The sequence below is a fragment of the Osmia bicornis genome, chromosome 2, assembly GCF_907164935.1.
Source record: "Osmia bicornis bicornis chromosome 2, iOsmBic2.1, whole genome shotgun sequence".
NCBI lineage: Eukaryota > Metazoa > Arthropoda > Insecta > Hymenoptera > Megachilidae > Osmia > Osmia bicornis.
The window spans coordinates 11,891,207-11,909,294 of record NC_060217.1 but is presented as its reverse complement, the minus strand read 5'-3'; the positions used below and the strand labels follow the sequence as shown (position 1 = coordinate 11,909,294).

At 42.7% G+C, this 18,088-nt stretch overlaps 1 protein-coding gene across 5 annotated transcripts in view; it reads right to left on the bottom strand.

The window, feature by feature from the left end:
- LOC114880398 (ankyrin repeat domain-containing protein 50) overlaps positions 1 to 18,088 on the bottom strand; it is a 109,825-nt gene that overhangs the window by 46,595 nt on the left and 45,142 nt on the right. For all 5 annotated transcript variants that reach the window (XM_046290114.1, XM_046290117.1, XM_046290118.1 and 2 more), the window contains one exon: positions 9,685 to 9,729. The gene's annotated coding sequence lies outside the window, so the exon portion shown is untranslated. The remainder of the gene's footprint in view (positions 1 to 9,684; positions 9,730 to 18,088) is intronic.

Sequence of the window (18,088 nt, the reverse complement as noted above, 5' to 3'; positions counted from 1 at the left end):
GGGCTCTTTAAAGTGCCCCTTCGAGTACCTGAGTTTTTGAGGTAGTCGACAGCTGTAATAGCCTGATTATCAAGGTATATATAGTTTATAGCTTCGGGTGCCTGATACCAGTACTCGAATACCAGCTTGTAACGAGAAGAAGACGAATTTATAAAAACAACCGCGTTAATTTTTGAAAGATAATAAAAAAAATTTCCTAGAAAACGTTAATTGAAACACGTAATATTACTATCCACCTTTGTCTCCCTGAAATATTATCACATTTATACCAGGTTACTCGTGAAAAATACGCGATATTAAGCTCCATAAACTTGTGACGTTCTACTCTGGAAAGTTTCTAATGGAGCGACGGAAGAGACAAATTCGACTGTTTTTTCATCAACTGTCCCTTTCGTCTTTGATTTCACAAGGGTGAAACTTTGGCGATTCGTCGTGGATGAACAGTCGCTCGATTTCCAGGATAAACAAGTATATATTGCTGGGATTTCTTGCTCTTTTATGAGAGAAAATTGTTTTACGTAGGCCATCACGGAGGGTAATTTCCTTCCGATTGATTCCCTTCGAGTCGTGTGGTCTTTCGTTTACGATCTTGCGGCCCCATTAATAGCTGCCATTTTCCATTTTATCTCGATCGTTTTAATAACCAAGGAGAACCTTTCACGAATTTCTCCATTCTTTTTATTTCTGTTAATGTTATCCGAGAAGGGAAGCAGAGTGGTCGGGCAGAGAGGAGTTTTGAATTTTTCATTCTCATCAACAAGTTATAAAGATGTTGCTAGGGGAGGGAAACATAATAACGTTGCTTGGAATTTTTCAAACGATATTCTTCGGGGAGTTGCAGAGTGTAAAGTAATCAGTTTCCTGGATGGAAACTTCTTTGACTGAAATTACTTTCCCCTCTTTTTCTCTCTCTCGGCTCGATATTCTTTAATAAAAAATGTGCAGCTTCGTGGATATCCTATCAAGGCGGAGGGTTATTGCATTTGCAATACTATTCCAAGTATTTTTTATTTAATACAAAATACTTACTCGGATAGCCAGTGTTCCATAAAAATGTTACATCGAGTAGCATTGTTCACGGAATCTCGAGCAACGAGTTCTATTGTGATAATGGAATATACTTGGGTAAGTTTCTTGCCGAAGCAGAGTGTGCAATAAAGTTTGAAGGATAAATCAAGTCGACGTGAATTAAGTGCCACTGATGCAAACTCCGACTGCCAGAGTGCAGTTTTTGGAGGAATTCTCTGTTTGTACAAGGGTGGGTGGAGAAGGAGGGTGAGAATCACCGAGACTCTTAGTTATATAACTTCTATTCTGGGATGGAAAACGAACAAAATTGTAATTATTTATACAACGTTGAAAAAATTTGAATAGAAAAATTCCATAACGAAGAACCGCGTCTCATATCGCTAAAAGTGTTTTTTTCTCCCCGTTAAGACGCGTGGTTTCACCGGAAAGAGGGAAAACATTTGGATAATCGTGGTAACCGGGTGACATTTTCCCTACACCCATTAACACAGGCTATTTCTATGTATATTACACATAATGCTCCGTTTTACGGTGTCCGTCGTTTCCTGAATTTCCCTTTTCTTCTCGCGAAATTACGTTTTAATTCAAACCTCGGCGCACCCCCTCGACAGACACTGACCGTACGGGCGCAATGTTTTTTCGGAACAGAGACACGAGGGTGCCTTTGTTCCAGGGTAGAGACGCGCGAATAATTTGCACGTGTTTTCATCTTTCCAGCATTTAATCGTCGCTGAATTAGCATCTTTCGCCTCGTTTCTTCGTTGGATTTTCTCCTGAAATATCGCTCGCCATCCTTTACACAACATTTCAATGAAAATTAAATAACCAAGAATTTAATACCCTCTGATTGTTACTGCAAGAATCACTATGTCTTCTTGCAATATACTTCATGAAAAAAAAAAAAAAAATTCACGAAGAACCGGCACGAATCACCCCCGTTATTCGAAACCAGCAAGGGGTTGATCCGTCTGCCCTAGTGAAGGTTTAAAAAAGGGTTGAACGTCCTGGATCCGAACGAACGGAGTGAAGGATTTAAACCGGAACCATTGACGCGGAAGTCGACGTGCAATTCTCGCGTAACGATGGGGGTGAGGGGGTGTTAGATCGACTGGCCCCTGCTCTGCGCACCACCCTTTCGGTACACGCGTGCTCACTTTTCAGCGGGTACGCGTACGCGGAGGCCGCAAGCCGCCGTTAATTAAAGCTTCTTAGGACAGTCTGGAGTAGGCGGCCGTGTATGTAATTGTGCATTCCCCCGTTGGCAGGCCTGTTAGAGAGGCTTTGTTTCAAGCAACGACCAGAGGAAGGGGTTGCGTAGGTCTCCGCACGCCCGCAGACAATGCTCGCTCCACTACAATACAATCCTGTGTTTGTATTTCTGCTGCACGAATTCTGCTTCGATATCATCTACGATCCCCGGCTCCCTGTTTCTCTCTGTCAACCGTCTACCCTCCTTTTCTCTTTTCTCTCTTATACCGGGTGACGAGTAACTATTGCTAACGGGGCGAATGGAAAAATGGAAATCTTTCTAGGACCTTTGATTGCTACGTTCATTCATGCGTGGGTGACCATATCGGTATCCGAATAAATTTACACTAGTGGAATTAATTCTGGACACTTTTAAATTTTTACTTAAATTTCGCGTTTATTCAAATTATTTTATATTTTATATTCTAATCATTGTTTTCTAATTTTAGAAAAACAAAATTAACAACACAGTTTAGATTTCTTTTAATTAAAATTTTCAAACATTTACAAAGCAAATCATGTGAAAATATTAAGTATAAACATTGTGGATTACAATGAAAATATTACAGTATCAATTTAGCACAAATATGAAATAAAGAATATTTTGTCTAGAATTAATTCCACCAAGGTATATACTACTAGAATTTTCGGTTACGATTGATTCGGTATTCGTCACAGGGTAGATCCTCTTTGTTTCACCAAGTCCTCTGCGACGGGAGCTTCTATCTAGGTATCTATCTCTTCGGCTCTCTCTCTGTGCTCATTTTCATTTCTTTCCCCGCGATTCTCTCACAGCCTCGACATATGCCTCTGTCTCCGTTTCGATGATCACATCTTTACCCATTCGTCGACTCTCTGCTCTCTCGTTTCCCTTTCCTCTCTGCTCTATCTCTTCTTTGTACTCCCACTGGTACCGCTTGTCTTTCTGTCTCCCGGAGCTCTTCTCTTCAATCGGTCCGTCGTCGCTTTGTCGTCTCGCCCGTGCGATACACCTTTCGTTTCCGCCTGTCGAACTTTTCAACTTCAGAGTCGAAGGAGAGCGGATGATAAGCCGAAGAGACTTTATCTCTTCGAGGTGGACGTTGATAGTCGAAGGTAATTCGAAGGAAAATGAACCAGCGTCGAAGGGCATTGGATTCTGGTAGGGTTTGAAAGATCGAACAATGAGGAGAAGGGATAAGGAAAGGGATGAGAAGTTCTGCGAGGGATCGGAGCCAGTTTTGAACTGGGACTCGTCGAAGGATTCGATAGTAATTCAGCAAATCCGTGTCTTAGGTTTCAAGATGTTTAGAGTTAGGATAGAGACTGTTCGTTGCCGAAGGATTCTCTGTGGACCAAAATAGGTCGCGCCAGAACGAAGACGTTTGTAGATTTATAAAAAAAAATCACTAGCATTAATGACAATTAGGATTTCAAAAGATTGTGTTGGAATCTGAAAATATAAAGAAATCTCGGATCAATTGCTCGAAATTGGGTATACGAGGCGAAGTTTTTACCGGAGTCGACTTCAGTTGGAAAATAATCGAATCACCTGCTACTTCGAAACTTATACACCGGCGCATTCTCGACAAATGGAGGATCGTCGGTCACACGGCTGAGCAATTGCTTTCGATTATCCGTGAAACTTCTCGCAGGATCTAGATTTATCTTCAAAACGTATAATCCTCGAGATTTATCGCCGTTTGTTACCTTCCCTTTACAGACAATTTTCCGAATTTCTATTTCCTTCGTGAATTTTTATTATAAACAGATTCTATGATCAAACTCGTTAAACGATTCGAAGAACCGTTCGTGATTCACCTCGATCGAAAGGAAGACAAGAAAGCATATTTGTCTTTGGTCGCGGTTGATGTTCATCGATTACTCATTTGCTCGTCCTATCGTTTCCCCTAACCTCTTCTTTATTTCCTTCGGTAAACCAACCCTCGAGAGGTCTTTCGTTAAATCCCTGCCAGCTACTTAAAGTCTAATTCTTTTCTTATTTTCCCTCGAACGCATCTTCCTTTCCCTCCTGGCACTCAATTATTTTTGCCTACTCAGCGAGTGATTATCCAAACATTAATCATTAAGATTTAACGCTTTCATTTTCTAAGGTTTTTTTTTTTCAAATTCGACCGTGTGATTTTAGTATTTATTGGAAATTGTATTTTTTTTCTCATAGGTGCTCGATATACTGGCGAGGTCGGAATTCAGACTCAACGCACGCAGGAGGTGGAGCTTACATTACCCGAAGATAACAAGAAATTCTTATTCCTATTCCGCGTCGATCGCTATCGCGAGTAGAATTTACCGTTCCCCGTTGTCTTCGTGACTAAGCCTAAGTTTGGTGCGAACACACCCTCGGAATTGCTCTTATCGGCATCCATGCGGTCGCGCTACTCGTTTTCCACCCCTTTGGCTTATCTCGCCGGCTGGGAAACCCTCTTTAGCCCGACCATTCTCTCCCTTTCCTCGCCTGCAAACAATACCTTCTAAAAAGGTATCAAACTTTTTAGCGACAGCAAAAAAGGCGAGGAAGGGAGGGAGGGGAGGAATAGCTTAGAAGGGTGAGAAACAGAAGCTAGTGAGAACGCTTTATTTCAAGACACACTGGCTGTTATCCCCTTCTCACCCTTACTCTTCTACCCTTGAAATACTCTTAAGCTACATATTCAATGGTAAATGATTTTCAAAAACATTTTTATTACAAATACCGCTGCTAAATCTCTAAACATATCAAATAGAAACCAAAGGAATTTAATTTGAAAATTAACCCTTTATCTATTGGAAATTTATTAATAGGCTGAAAAATTTTAAAATTAGAATTTTTTGAATTCCTGCTTTCTCTGTGTCGCTGATTTCGTTCCTCTCATTTTTTCACTTTCTTCTCGGCTCTCTTTTGTTTTTTGGATTTTTCAACTTTCCAACGATCCCTCGGTGTTTGCCTGTTTGTGCGTAACGTTGACAAAGCGTTCGCCCGTTCGTTTGGTTCTGAGAATAAATATAGCAATTCACGGAATGCCAGTGGCTCGTCAAATATTTACTACTAGCAATTGTTTGAAATTGCAGCTGAACCATTCGTCTACATCTGTTTCAGCGCACTTATGAAGCGTGCAATATAAATGTTTGAATTTACTCTATATTATTCCGTTGATTGGATGCTTAAAAATCTTCCTTATCGCAGCTCGTTTCCGCGCTGGATCGAGGAATTTACGAGGTTCCACGGATGTCGTAACTTCCGCTCGAATACAACAGCCGTCGAAATTAAAAGCGAACGATCGTTGGAAAATGTCGAGAGCCGGAAAAAGCCAACTCACCAGAGGAAATTGAGTTATCCTGCCAGCCGGATTGCGTGACGTACCGTTTCGATAAAATTAAACGCCAATAATGCATCGCTCCAACGTTCACTGATTCCTCTTTCCTCTGGTGATTGATCGAAAAAATCAATTTTCAAAATTTCAGAGTTAAATCGAGGAAAGGTAAAGATTTAAAAAATTCTCTGATAATTCAAACGTCGTACATACTACGAATACGTTAATCAAAGAAATTTCCCTCATTAAAAAAGTTACCGAAACTTCTTTCCTATTCAAGTTTATTCTTCGAAGTTAACTGCATACTCTCGGATCTCACCAGGTGTTCCTGCGAGTCAAACGTATTTATAACTTGAAAAGCAAGCGTTTCTGAACAGATGTTTTGTATAAACTTTCCAATGATTAAAATATGTCGATTGAAGAGATAGAAATAGCTATGTCCAGAGACGGACCGTGGCTGAAATTTTTTCTACAGGAAAATTAGCGATTTTTAATTAATTAGGCCTCGAATTCCTACTGGGCCTGTGTCTATGATTAATTTTTGAATGCAATGCCTCGATTCGAATGACCCCCATATCGTTTGAGGTCCTGTTAAAATAGCTCGGAGTACGGTACCCGAGGGCCAATTTGTCAGATACCCAGCTAGGGTATCGGTCTCCCGCATACAGAAACCATTTCCAGTTGCCCGGCGATCTTCGTGGGAGTAACGGGTTCAATGGTTCAGATTCAAGATGGGAATCAGGCTGGTTAACTTGTCGCGAGAAGAAAAAACAGCCGGCCATTAAATATTTTGCACCGTGAACGTTTGTTCCGTTACATTCGATGTTCGAGAATAACTAATTAACCGAGGAAAAATAAAATTTCCAGAAACGTTGGAAAATATTTGCATTCCGATAAATCTCAGCTAAACACGCGTTTATACGTAATTCTGATCCAATTTCCTTTCTTCTATTTCCATGAAAGACCTCCATCCGTTTTCTCGTTCGACCGAATTAGCGTGTCGGCTTGTCGAGCGTCCAGAGAATTGCTCGAGAGATAAATCTCCATATTCCCGGTCGTTCTTTGCCTATCTCTTTGTTCAACACGCTCCTCGTAGCTACGAGAGTTTCTTGTTACGTTTCCGAGGGCGAAACGCCATCAGTTTCTTGCATACCTGTAAAACCCTCTGCTACGAGCACTCGTGTAATTTCAGGCACCGAGGCAAAATTGTTGATATTTTATTTTCACTCGTTCCATTCAAATTAACGCGATACGTCGTTAATAATAATTATCGTCGAGGACTTTCTTTGAATTCGTCCAATTTTTTCCAACCAACCCCGACCCGATCGACCGCATCGGAGAGTTTGTACACCTTGATAAAATCGTGATATCATTATCACGCGTTATCGCGTATAACTCTGTCAGTAACAATGCGCGCGATTCGTATCGATTCAACTGGGATTGAACGGTGGCTCGCTTAGATAGAAGCTTCTCGCATCTGTCAGAAACAACCTCCTCGCGTGAATCATTCAGCGCTATATGCAGTGCACGAGTGCACCCGGTGCATCGGTAAAGCGTACCCGGAAACAGGTGTCGACGGTGACGTTGCATTTACGGGGCGAACAACGGGTTCCTCGTGTGTCACACTTTCCATCGATTGCGACGAGGAAAATTCAAGGGAGAATCGCAGCAATTGTCGCGAATGATTAAATAAATATTTATATTACACGATAAGAGTACTTTAGCGGTACCGGGAGCGAATAATAGGGAATCGGGTTAAACAAAGGGAGTCGAAACGAAACGTCGTAGCCTGGTGCGGTAATGATCGGTAGCCCACGGTCTCAGACTTCTGCCACCAAGAATTTTCGTCGTTCTTTCTATCGTAGGGAACAATCGCCGGAACTCGTTAAAAGCCCTCGCGTCTGTCAGTCGGTACGACGTACATTAATAATGTACACTCTTCTGCATAATGACTGGTCGGTCCTTTTCTTTGTCTATCCCCTTTAGCTACCCTCTGCCGTACTTATTTTAGCCTCGACGAAATGTCAAACACCATTCCAGACTTGATATGTATTAATTTTTTAATTCGCTCTTTAATTTTTCCTAATTCAAAATGTTATTTTCCTTTTCTTTTTCTGTTATCATGAGTGACTCGTAGCACCCACGACAAAAAATCCTGGGTGCTACCCTACCCACTAAAATCCCTCCCCCTTTCAACCTTTGGGGTTATCCCAGGAATACCAGCGTAAAAATATTATCTTCCTACGTCGCTTCGACAATACTCCAATCGAATGGTAAAAATGAGACGGCGGATAAATGGCCGTCGTTATTTCAGTCGCGGTTCGAGCCCTGATCACGGTTGCCGGACCGCCTAGTGATTTTGCGGTGGAAAAATGGCACGCAATGGGAGAGCGGTTTCGGTGATCGCCGAAACGGAAATGGCAATAAAAGCGGGGAAAATCGTTCGGTCGGTTAACTCGTCGTAGTCCGGTGTCGTGGAAAGGTCGAACGTGAGGAAACGACGAGAGACGCAACCACGATCGTTTCCGCAGTATCTTCACGTACGACATCGAAGACGCGCACTTGACACTCTGCACCATCGACGAGTTCACGCGCGATAACGTTCACGGAATACCAACGGCAAGAAAGAACACACCACGATTCTTCTAGCGCACTCGAGAGGGATTACGCGACCATACGGCAAGCAGAATCGACCTATCCTCGAGGATCGTTCTGATTTATTCCAAGATAAAATGTGGGAGCTTCCTGAATGGTCGAATGGAAAGGGGATGCTGTTTAGTTGTCCCCTGGTTGTTAGAAATACGTTTTCCCAAGGAGGATTAAAATAATTTCTAACAAGGGACCATGTCCAAGTGATAATTTCAGATTTTGATGAAACTTATGTATAATATAGTTCTCGAAAAAATATTTGACACGCCGATATTCGTGTTAAGGGGGTGAAGATAGACCCCAAAGTGAAGGGTGAGAAATATACTTGATTGAATATCTCGGAAACCTCCAGAGCTAGAAGGATGGTGTAAATTATGTATTTTTTTATGAGGAATCCATTTTTGTTAATTTTTCTGATCACAAGTTGATACAAAATACGGATAAAATGGAATTTTTTTTCATTGCAACTGTTTATCTTATTTCGAGGAAACACGAAATTCTACGATATCGGAGTTTCACCTTTCCCTGGTATCGAGCAACCAACAAAGCGGTTGGTATAAAATTATGCCCCCCTATATCCTCGATTCGACGCCCATAAATGCACCGACGTAGGGACACGAATTTTCATGTCGCAACTCGTCCCTGGAAAAAGACACGAGGTTCCCTTCGATCGTGTGTCCTCCGACCGGTCTGTACACGCATAACAATGGATGGATGTAAAACCGTGGAAGGTAAAGTAGCGTCAAGGGAACTAAGGGGCGTGCGAGGAATTTTCAAAATCTTTCCAACTCGACAAACTCGCGGTCCCTCCAGCGAGAGAGGGAGAGACAGTGTCGTATCTTGAAAAGCTATCGTAACAGCCATCTAATATTTGCAACGATACTTTGCCGCGTGTATAAAGAATTCTATTCTATTCGATGGAAGCACCGGTCGGGGTTCGCCAGGCTGATTCGTAAGAAAAAGGGAAAACTTGTAAATGGAATACGCGAAGGGGTGGGTTCAATTGCGAACTTTGTACGGCTTGGTAGGGCGATTTTTTTTCACGAAAGCACGAGAGGAATCCGGTTCGAGAGAAAAACAGAGGCCGTTACGCTGGCTCGCATAAATTTCGTCCCTTGGATATTGAAAATTTCAACCCTACCCACCCTTCGTCCGAAGGTTTGATGAGGTTGCGCAGGATTCTTCGCTGGAGCATTCAGTTTATCATAGTAATCTTGACTTTTTTTTAATTTAACCCTTTCCACCCCAAATTAAGGGCGCGCCGGGTTGCCTTCTATCGTGGCAATCAATTCTTCGGACCACTTTTCTTCAATACAAGTTAATTACTCTAAAGCATCGACGGATAACGCGGTAATCGTCTCTCTGCACGCGAAGCAAGGGAAAAAAAGCTACCGCGTGTCGTTGACCGGAGTTTCGCTCGAGTTTCACCAACGGGTGTTACTCTAATAGAATTCAGTAAATTACTTACCAACAAGTCCCGCGGTGCACTCCAATTGCCCCAGGATTCAGCGGTCTGAAAAAAAAAAGGGAACAACGACCTATTAGTAATACAGCGGTGAAGCGTATCGATTATTGGATTCAAAAGTACCGAGTTCTATTTAAAAAAAAAAAAAGGATCTTTCGCAAAGTTGGAGGAAACAGGAGAACAAGGAGAGCGTGTAGCTATTAGTATCTGAAACTCTCTCTTCCTGTTTCGCCGCTAAAAACGAGCCTCCATCGATCATCGAAACGGCTATGCAAATTTATTTTACGGTAACTCGTCGACTTTTTACTCGCCTGTGAAATTAACGATCGACAAGCTCCGCTCCACAAGATTGACTCCGCGACATCAACTTATCGCCAGTTGCTTGCGTTTAGCGAGTCTGAACTCCGAGGTTGAATTAAAACGTGAAAAATCAGAGTGTTATTTACGATCCATGGAAAAGGGATAAATTTAGCCGGATATTTGTCATTTTTCGTGCAGCGAGCAGCGACCATCGATCAAAAGGGTTAAAAGTTGAAGGGGAACGTCGAGCTTTGACGGTGCCTGGTGAAAATTAGCGATATTTCGAGTGACAGGAAAGAGACAGATCGTATGTAGAACGTCGGTAGCGATCGTTGAGGAAATTAGCGAACCGTGGAACGAGACGAGACGAGTGACAGCTTCTCGGCTGAAGAAGACTGCGCGCGGTGGCCGGGTAAAATTAACGCCGTTTCCTGTCGAGCCAGCGAAACAGAACGGATTCAACGCGCGCCACCGCTTGTTTCGACCGCTGGGGAAAATTAATACCGACCGCTCTGGCGAATGAAATTAGCAGCAATCGCGTGGCGGACGCCGAAAATATTGCCGTTTGCGGTCGAACCTGGCGCCGCTCGAAACTCTGCCTGACAATGTTCGCGCCACTGATTAAACAACGCCATTGATACTACAAAATGATTGCCTCTTTGCCAATTGACACGTTTATAATTGTATTAAATGAATCGAGGGGAGAAAAGTACCCAGGTATCTAAATTTGAGAAAAATAAAAATGAAATTCAAGTTCCCACTGTCCCAGGATTAATAGATTCATTTCCAGCAAATGGGTAGCTACGAATCGTAGAACGAATTAGGGGTAGCAAAGTGCTAAAAAAGGAAATTGAAGCCTCTTTGTTCGTGCTTTTTACGCGGAGCCTCTTTCCGCGGTACAAATGGATCAATCGATCGGTGACCGGGGAAAAAAGGAGGGAAGAAAAGATAGGATAAAATGAAAAAAGGGAACAGCTTCAGCGTCGAGACAAGAAATACGTCCAAGTACCCACGGCGAATTACACTGATTTATTATTTTAATTGGACCGTTCAATTGGCGATCCGATTATTCGCGACACGAGTCGACGTAACGGCGCGACGATTCGAACGGAGCGAGTTCGACTAGTCGAATCGATACTCGCGTTACGCGCGCTTGCGTCCTCGATATTTCCACGCACGTGCGTTGCACATCCTAGATTTACGGCTGTTTCGGATTTCGAGCGCAGACACTCTGCTCTGCTTTAAATGAAACTGTTCGCAATAAAAAATTCATTTTTATTTGAAGGGAAATCATTTTCAAATGAATTGCATAAGAATGCAACTGAAAACCATACGTGCATGGTTGAATAAAAAATGTAACGAGCGCATAAATAGTGATGCATCGATCGATAACAAGTGATATTAAAGCGGGCAGACACGGAGGGTTGGAAATGCGCATCAAAGTTCTTCATCGAACCAATCCCGAGATCAATCGACTGAAAGTTCATTTCAACCCATCAGACTCTGGCTGAAATCTGGATTAAACGTTCGGGTTATCGAATTCAATCGACCCTGCTGCGCGCACCCTCCAACCCCCTCGCTCGGACCCCCATATTAATCCCTTAATATTTTCGGCGCGAAAAAACGAATTAAATCAGCGCCGAAAAAACAGCCTCGTACGAATTGATAAACTGACAAGGGTTGATACATTATTTAATAACAGAGGGATAAATGAAATTTCTTTCACGAATAAATCAATCTACGTAAAATTAAACCGCCGATAGTATAAATTAATGAAATATACATTGTATGTAAAATGAGATGAATTAATAATATTTTACGATTGTTCTTCCATTGGTCAGTTAAGAAAATAATTAAATTTCTGTATAATAAATGGAGGGATATTTCTGAAAACGCCTTCGAGCCAGAATACAGTGAATTAACTGGTCGTTTGAGAACGCGTGACTCGACTAAGCGATTCGTCATTCGAAAACGTGCTCAAATTGTGCGTAATGAGTTAACTCATTACTCGACACCGCGTACGATGAATTAACCCGTTACGTGAGAATGTTTCCTCGGTCGCGCGTAATTGAGAACGGACTGTTATGAAAAATGAATTCGTGTAAAGCGAGAATTACTCTTCCTATAGCCCGATGCCACTGCCGATCGGACTTCGATAACCACGATAATTGCGATATTCGATGGGGAAGAATAATTCGGTACAATAAACAACGTGGAAATTGTTCTTGGCGGAAACTACCAGTCGAACTACGGGTTGTTCTCTGAACGGGTTAAATCACGCGATACCACCGTTTTCCAGTAATACCAGATTTCCATGCGAACCCAGAACTACGGAACAATCCCACTTTTACCACATCTCAACTGTAACTAATGCTCAAGAAATTGCTTCAAACCATCGGATACCGCAACGCAGATGTTGCCGCTCGCTCAAGCTGCGTCAATTGCTTTACCCTACAACTATCGCGATAATTTAGTTTATCATAACTATGTCACCGATATATCGGCAAAGTTTTAGAGGAAGCTAGTGTAGGGTACAGTATCGAGCATAGCAGGCTTCCCTTTACCCGTTCCCGAGGAGAATGACGATACAGGGGGTGGAGGTCCCGACCCCCTATTTTTAACACGTTGAACGTCAAGAATAGAAATAATTAATTTTCAAATTTCAAGCTTTCTATTTGTACCATAGCAATATTACTTAAAATAATATTTTTCTGTTGTTTTCTTTTAATTATTCAGGCGTGTGCAAGTTGCGGGGCCGGTCACCGATGACCCCCATGGCGTTCAACGCATTAACCGACTTCAAAAAAGGAGGAGGTTGATCAATTCGATCAGTTCTTTTTTTTATGTTCGTCGTTGCATTTTTTCTTACCGTACAATAGCAACGAACTCCGTATCGACGAGGAAAAACACGGGTGCACGAGTTGCGAGCGAATCGCGTGCGTTGCAGCTTGTACGCGCGTATAACACAGCCTTCGAACAATGCGAGGAACTAGCGGCCCATTATAACCGGAGGGTATTGTACCGGATGTCTCGAGCTGCGCACGATGTCCCCGGACGAAAGCGGCCAATAGTTTCGCCAGTGCCTAGCGCTGTCTGTTTCGCATCCACCCACACGTTCTAACGCGTACGTGTAAGTTAGCGAATGCGTGCGTCGTTACCGGGCTGCACGGTTGCCCTTACGAGCGCCATGTGCTCGCAACATGCTCCCTAGCCCGGCCCTTCTCTCGCGTGTCGCCCCCTCGACTGGAGGAACGGTTACGGTACAAGGCCCACACCAGCCCCATCGTCCATGGGAAATCGTAATTTTCCCCCTTATGAGAAATCGTAATCTCTCGTTACGAGGATATTATGCAGCCTGCCGACGGAAAACTGCCTCTCGGTTGACCGAGAAATTGCGACGCCTTCGAAGGGGGTTGCTTTCTAATGAGTTCAGAACCGAGGAAATTTCTGATGGAGATTTATGTGCCGAACGGGGGGATGTTGCGTTCAATCCCCTCTTGGAAATATCGTTATTACCATGAAAATAAAAGGAAAGTAGTTTTCACCCTTGGAGATAAAAGTTATTGTAGAAAAAAAAAAGAAGTCTTGAAATAATTTTATGTAAAATTGAATAACTGCAGCGTCGAGTTCAAGATAAGATAGGAGACTCGAAGGGATAAGGTTGCAGTGTGATGCGGAGACGCGGTAGGACAAAGGGTGTTCAGCTCGGGAACATCATATTCCGGTAATTTTGGGATTCCATTACGGGGATAACGAGTTTTGAAAATCGATCGACCGCGCTCCGAGCCGGCCAGGGGCAATTGCTTATTCAATAGCTGCTCGTTGGGAGGCCATTCAAAGCAATCCCTCGAGTAATTCGCCTTCGAGTAATTCACTCGAACGCAGAGACGAGAAGTACAAGAACTCGTTAAACTTTAAAAATAACCGATTCCAACGTGGTTGCTCTTTCCCAATTCCTTGTTCCTCCTTCTTGAAAAGTGACAATTTCCTCGGATTCAAGCTCGACCGACATTTTCGAATACCCGTCCATCCCTAAGTGTAATATTACATTCTGTTTGAAAGATTTTTAATGAATGAAATTTTAGAAATGGCCGAATTACCATAAATAATTGAAATCTCGTTCATCTGCAAAGGGTGAAAGAGGGAGAAGAGGAAAGAGCATATGTTAGTTAGGTAGATGGTGTCTCGAGAGGCTCATTCGTATCAGCCGGTTGCTAAACAAGCAAACACACGCCTAATGCAAATGATCAATTTATGTTAAGCAAGCAGCCACTGCGAGTTGCCAAAGCGCAAACGAGAAACTCTGGAACTGGAGGGCCAAGTATGACGGAATTAAGGGAATTCAACGGGGCCACACGAGCACCGTTAAATAAGGAAGTTCATTGATGACAGTTAACGCGACGTCGCATTACGTCGGCCTGCAATTCACTGACAAAGGGCGAAAGTCGTGTAACCGTGACAACCATGGGAAGAAAGAGGATCCTCTCTTTACTTCTGCCACCACTGTCGCGAATAATAAATTATACTCTCTCGGCCATTTGTTTCGACTAACGCGACCGGTATTCATTCCGCTGTTTGCGACCGATCTTACGAATATAATTTAATTAAATTGTAATTATAAAAAATTCGAGCGATCTTGCTCCTTTCGAATTCTCATAACAATCAATCACCGATGCTCGAGAGCTGATAGAAAAAAAAAGAAACGAAGATAAGAAAAAAAAGAGGGGGAAAAAGTGGAAGATAAAAGGCTAGAGGAAATGGATAGCTATTTTCCGCGGCGTAATGCCCGGAATATTCATCGGACGATTTGTCTTCCGGTGTAACGAAAAATCGTGCCTTACCCGCCGGTAAATTATTCCCCCGGGATATTTATGAATTTTAGGAGACTACGGCGATAAAATTGCAGCCTCTTTAAGCCGGCACGCTCCGAACCGCGTCCAGCTGGAACGCCGTGCCACGCCGGCCGAGAAAGATCGAGCAATTAAACCGTACATTTTATTACCCCGATATACCCGTGCAGCTTTTCGAATTACCATAACCTCGTGGATACCTAAGGGAACGCCTTACGTGTATTTCTATAGAATATGCGAGTAACTTTTGAAACACCCTGTATATCGCCTATACATAATGTACGCATTATTACAACCTCGAAGTCTCGTTCGACGGGGTTGCTCGAGAGGTAGTTTCTAGAGAACTTGAATTTCTCCCGAGTTCGCCGTGTAAAGAGGTTTAAAGAAGGTCTAAAGGAAGTCCCAAGAGAAAGAAAGGAGTCCATGGTTAAGGAATTCCAGCTCCACCATAATAGCAAGAGGAATTTATTGGGGATTAACACGCAACTCACTCTATCCTAGCGAATTTGATATCTAAACGAATTTTACATGAAATTATCAGGTCGTTCTGTTACGTACCATATAAAAGTTGATCAATCACGGAGGTCGTAAGTTCGTTTTTCCGAAAGCTCCACGCGGGCTGACGTCGAGGGGTATCCTGGATATATTTAGACGTCGGTGGTAGTCCCTTGCTCGGAAGTTTTATCACTCCCGAGGGAGGTCGATGAAAAACCGGGACGCGCCGCGTGTGAATTACAGAAACACCGTCTTCCAACTCGCGCAACAGTTTCGCTACGAATACAAAGCCTCCCTCGGAATACTGGGAGAGTATACGTATAATTCATCCGGCAATCGCGAAACTGGATGTACCGAGTGGATTAAAAATATAACGGCGAATTTACGACGCTAAGACGATTTTCATGGGATAACTTCAACTGCAATAACTGCTCTGACGATAATCCAGAAATTATTGCGAATGAAATAAAGCTAGATTTGATATTCTAATTCGCCAAGCTCAATATATGTATTAAATTATATATTATGGAAAATTCGGGTGAATTTTCAATCGTCTTAGCGATACAACACGGTGTACACGGTGTGTAGGAGGCGAATACGCACGCGTCCCTATGTATAATTCATGACGATGCATTACTCATTCATTCGTGCAATCGTGCAGAAGCTACTTCCGAGAAGAATGCCCTAACAAGTTTCTCCAGGATGACACTCTCCTCTCCTTTCACCTACTATTCACCATCTTGTTATGCGGTAAAGCAGGGGCCGCCAAACTTTTTAGATCATTGACCCCTAAAAATTAGTTATTATCTTATCGACTCACTTTATAAAAAAATGTTAAAAAAGGAAAATAAACTTGCGATTGAGTAGCATTGGCATTCATCGACCCCTAATTATATTATATCGACGACTTTAATGATCCCTGGGGTAAAGCGAAAATGAAACGACGCCTAAGATCGATAAAAATCGATGCTGAATCTGAAGAAAATGCAAAGGTTAACAGATCCTATGGAAATTAATAAAAAATATCTTCGACAGTCGCGACAGCGCCGAACGGAGAATGTCCGGGCTACAATATTTCGGACGAAATTCAATTCCGCCTCGACACACCTTCCAATAACCCTTTGTTCCGGTCAAGTTATCGTATCGTTGGCCGCGTGTTACGGAACCAGTCGAAGATTCAACCGTTCGTATCAATTGCATTCCATCGATAGAATTCAATCGAGCGACGGCCGCGCCTGGCCCTGGAAACTGGTGCAACGATGCCAATCGGGCTCCCCTAACTGTCCGCGTTCATCGAAATAATCTATCGATTCGGATCGCGATTCGACAGGGAAAAGAACCGTCGTCCTGTCGTTCAAGGGTGAAAAGATACAAAGTGGAGCAAAGGGTGCCCTTTGACGGGAAACCGTGAAAAACGGATGCTTTACCTTTGCCACGCGACCGATAAAATGGAACCAGGCAAACTGACGGTATTCCTGTTCGCGTCAACATCGGAAATGGCAGGTTTTTCAGCCATCTTGCCAAGAGGCAGACCGTATTTTCACCTTTCTTGACGGCCTCTCGAGAACGCGAGAATCGAAACGAGAGAACAGCGAAAAAAGATAAGACTCTCGCGGGAGACGTTATCCGAGCGTTCGGAATCAATTTTACCCTTCTTGAGATATGTCGGGTAAAATGTAGAGACTGCGAGGTTGCGAGTACGGGAACGGGGTGTCGGGTCCGATCGAATGAAATAAACCAGATGTCGTGAAATTATATTCGTATGACGGGAAAACGAGCAACGAAGAACGTGAGAAAATTCGGGTACTACAGCCTCGAGTCAAGTTTCACAATAAAATACTCGAGGAACACCCTGTACACGCATCTCTGATATTAACGTTTTAAAAAGCGAAGGATCGAATGGGTATTTTAATAAGATTAAAAAATAAACTGAATTGGTGCAACCCTGCGTTGGATCGTTACCGTCAAATGAAATCATCGCTGATTGTAATTAAAATTTAAAACGATGCGTTACGTATCGTTATAATTATCGAGCATCTCTGCTGCGGTACGTCCCACTTTCTTATGAATCCATAAAATCACCAGTTTCTCTTATTTTTCAGCAAACGATGTTGCATCGTTGGCCAGACTATCGCCGAACGATACTCTTATGCAATTTCGAGGCTGAATACGAATTTACGTGTCTATTAAAAGGGATATCACAGACACGCGAATCGATAATCATTATTTGTTTTATTTTAAAATGCTCCTCCTCTGGAGAATGAATATTCTATTTCATAATACCAAATTAATGAAAGGGTTAATCGCACTGCAAGTACCGAGAATATTCTTCACGAAAGCGTGATTCAAGTTAGGCGATGAATTATGCCTGGTAACGTCTCGAATCGGTTCATATCTTATCGAACTCCGTGGACAAGCTTCTCTTTGAACACGAAGCATGCTAAATCGGAAGGAGGATATCGATCTGCAACATCTGCGACATCCTCTGCTATCGAGAATTATTCGTATCACGAGTTCGCCTTTGAGCTGTCTATTTCGTTTAGACAGCCAAATACGAGATTTAAGGTAACATACAGGAATATATACATATCTCGATATCCAACCGTCCGTACCTGAAAAGAAGGTACTCAGGGTGGTAAGAGGTCCAAGAGAAAAGTGCATGGTTACCCAAAAAATTCGAGGAGGATAAAATAAATTTTCCATACATAAAATTCTATCTTTAAGCGTCTAAGCTATTTGGAGGAGCAAAAAATTCCTCCCCT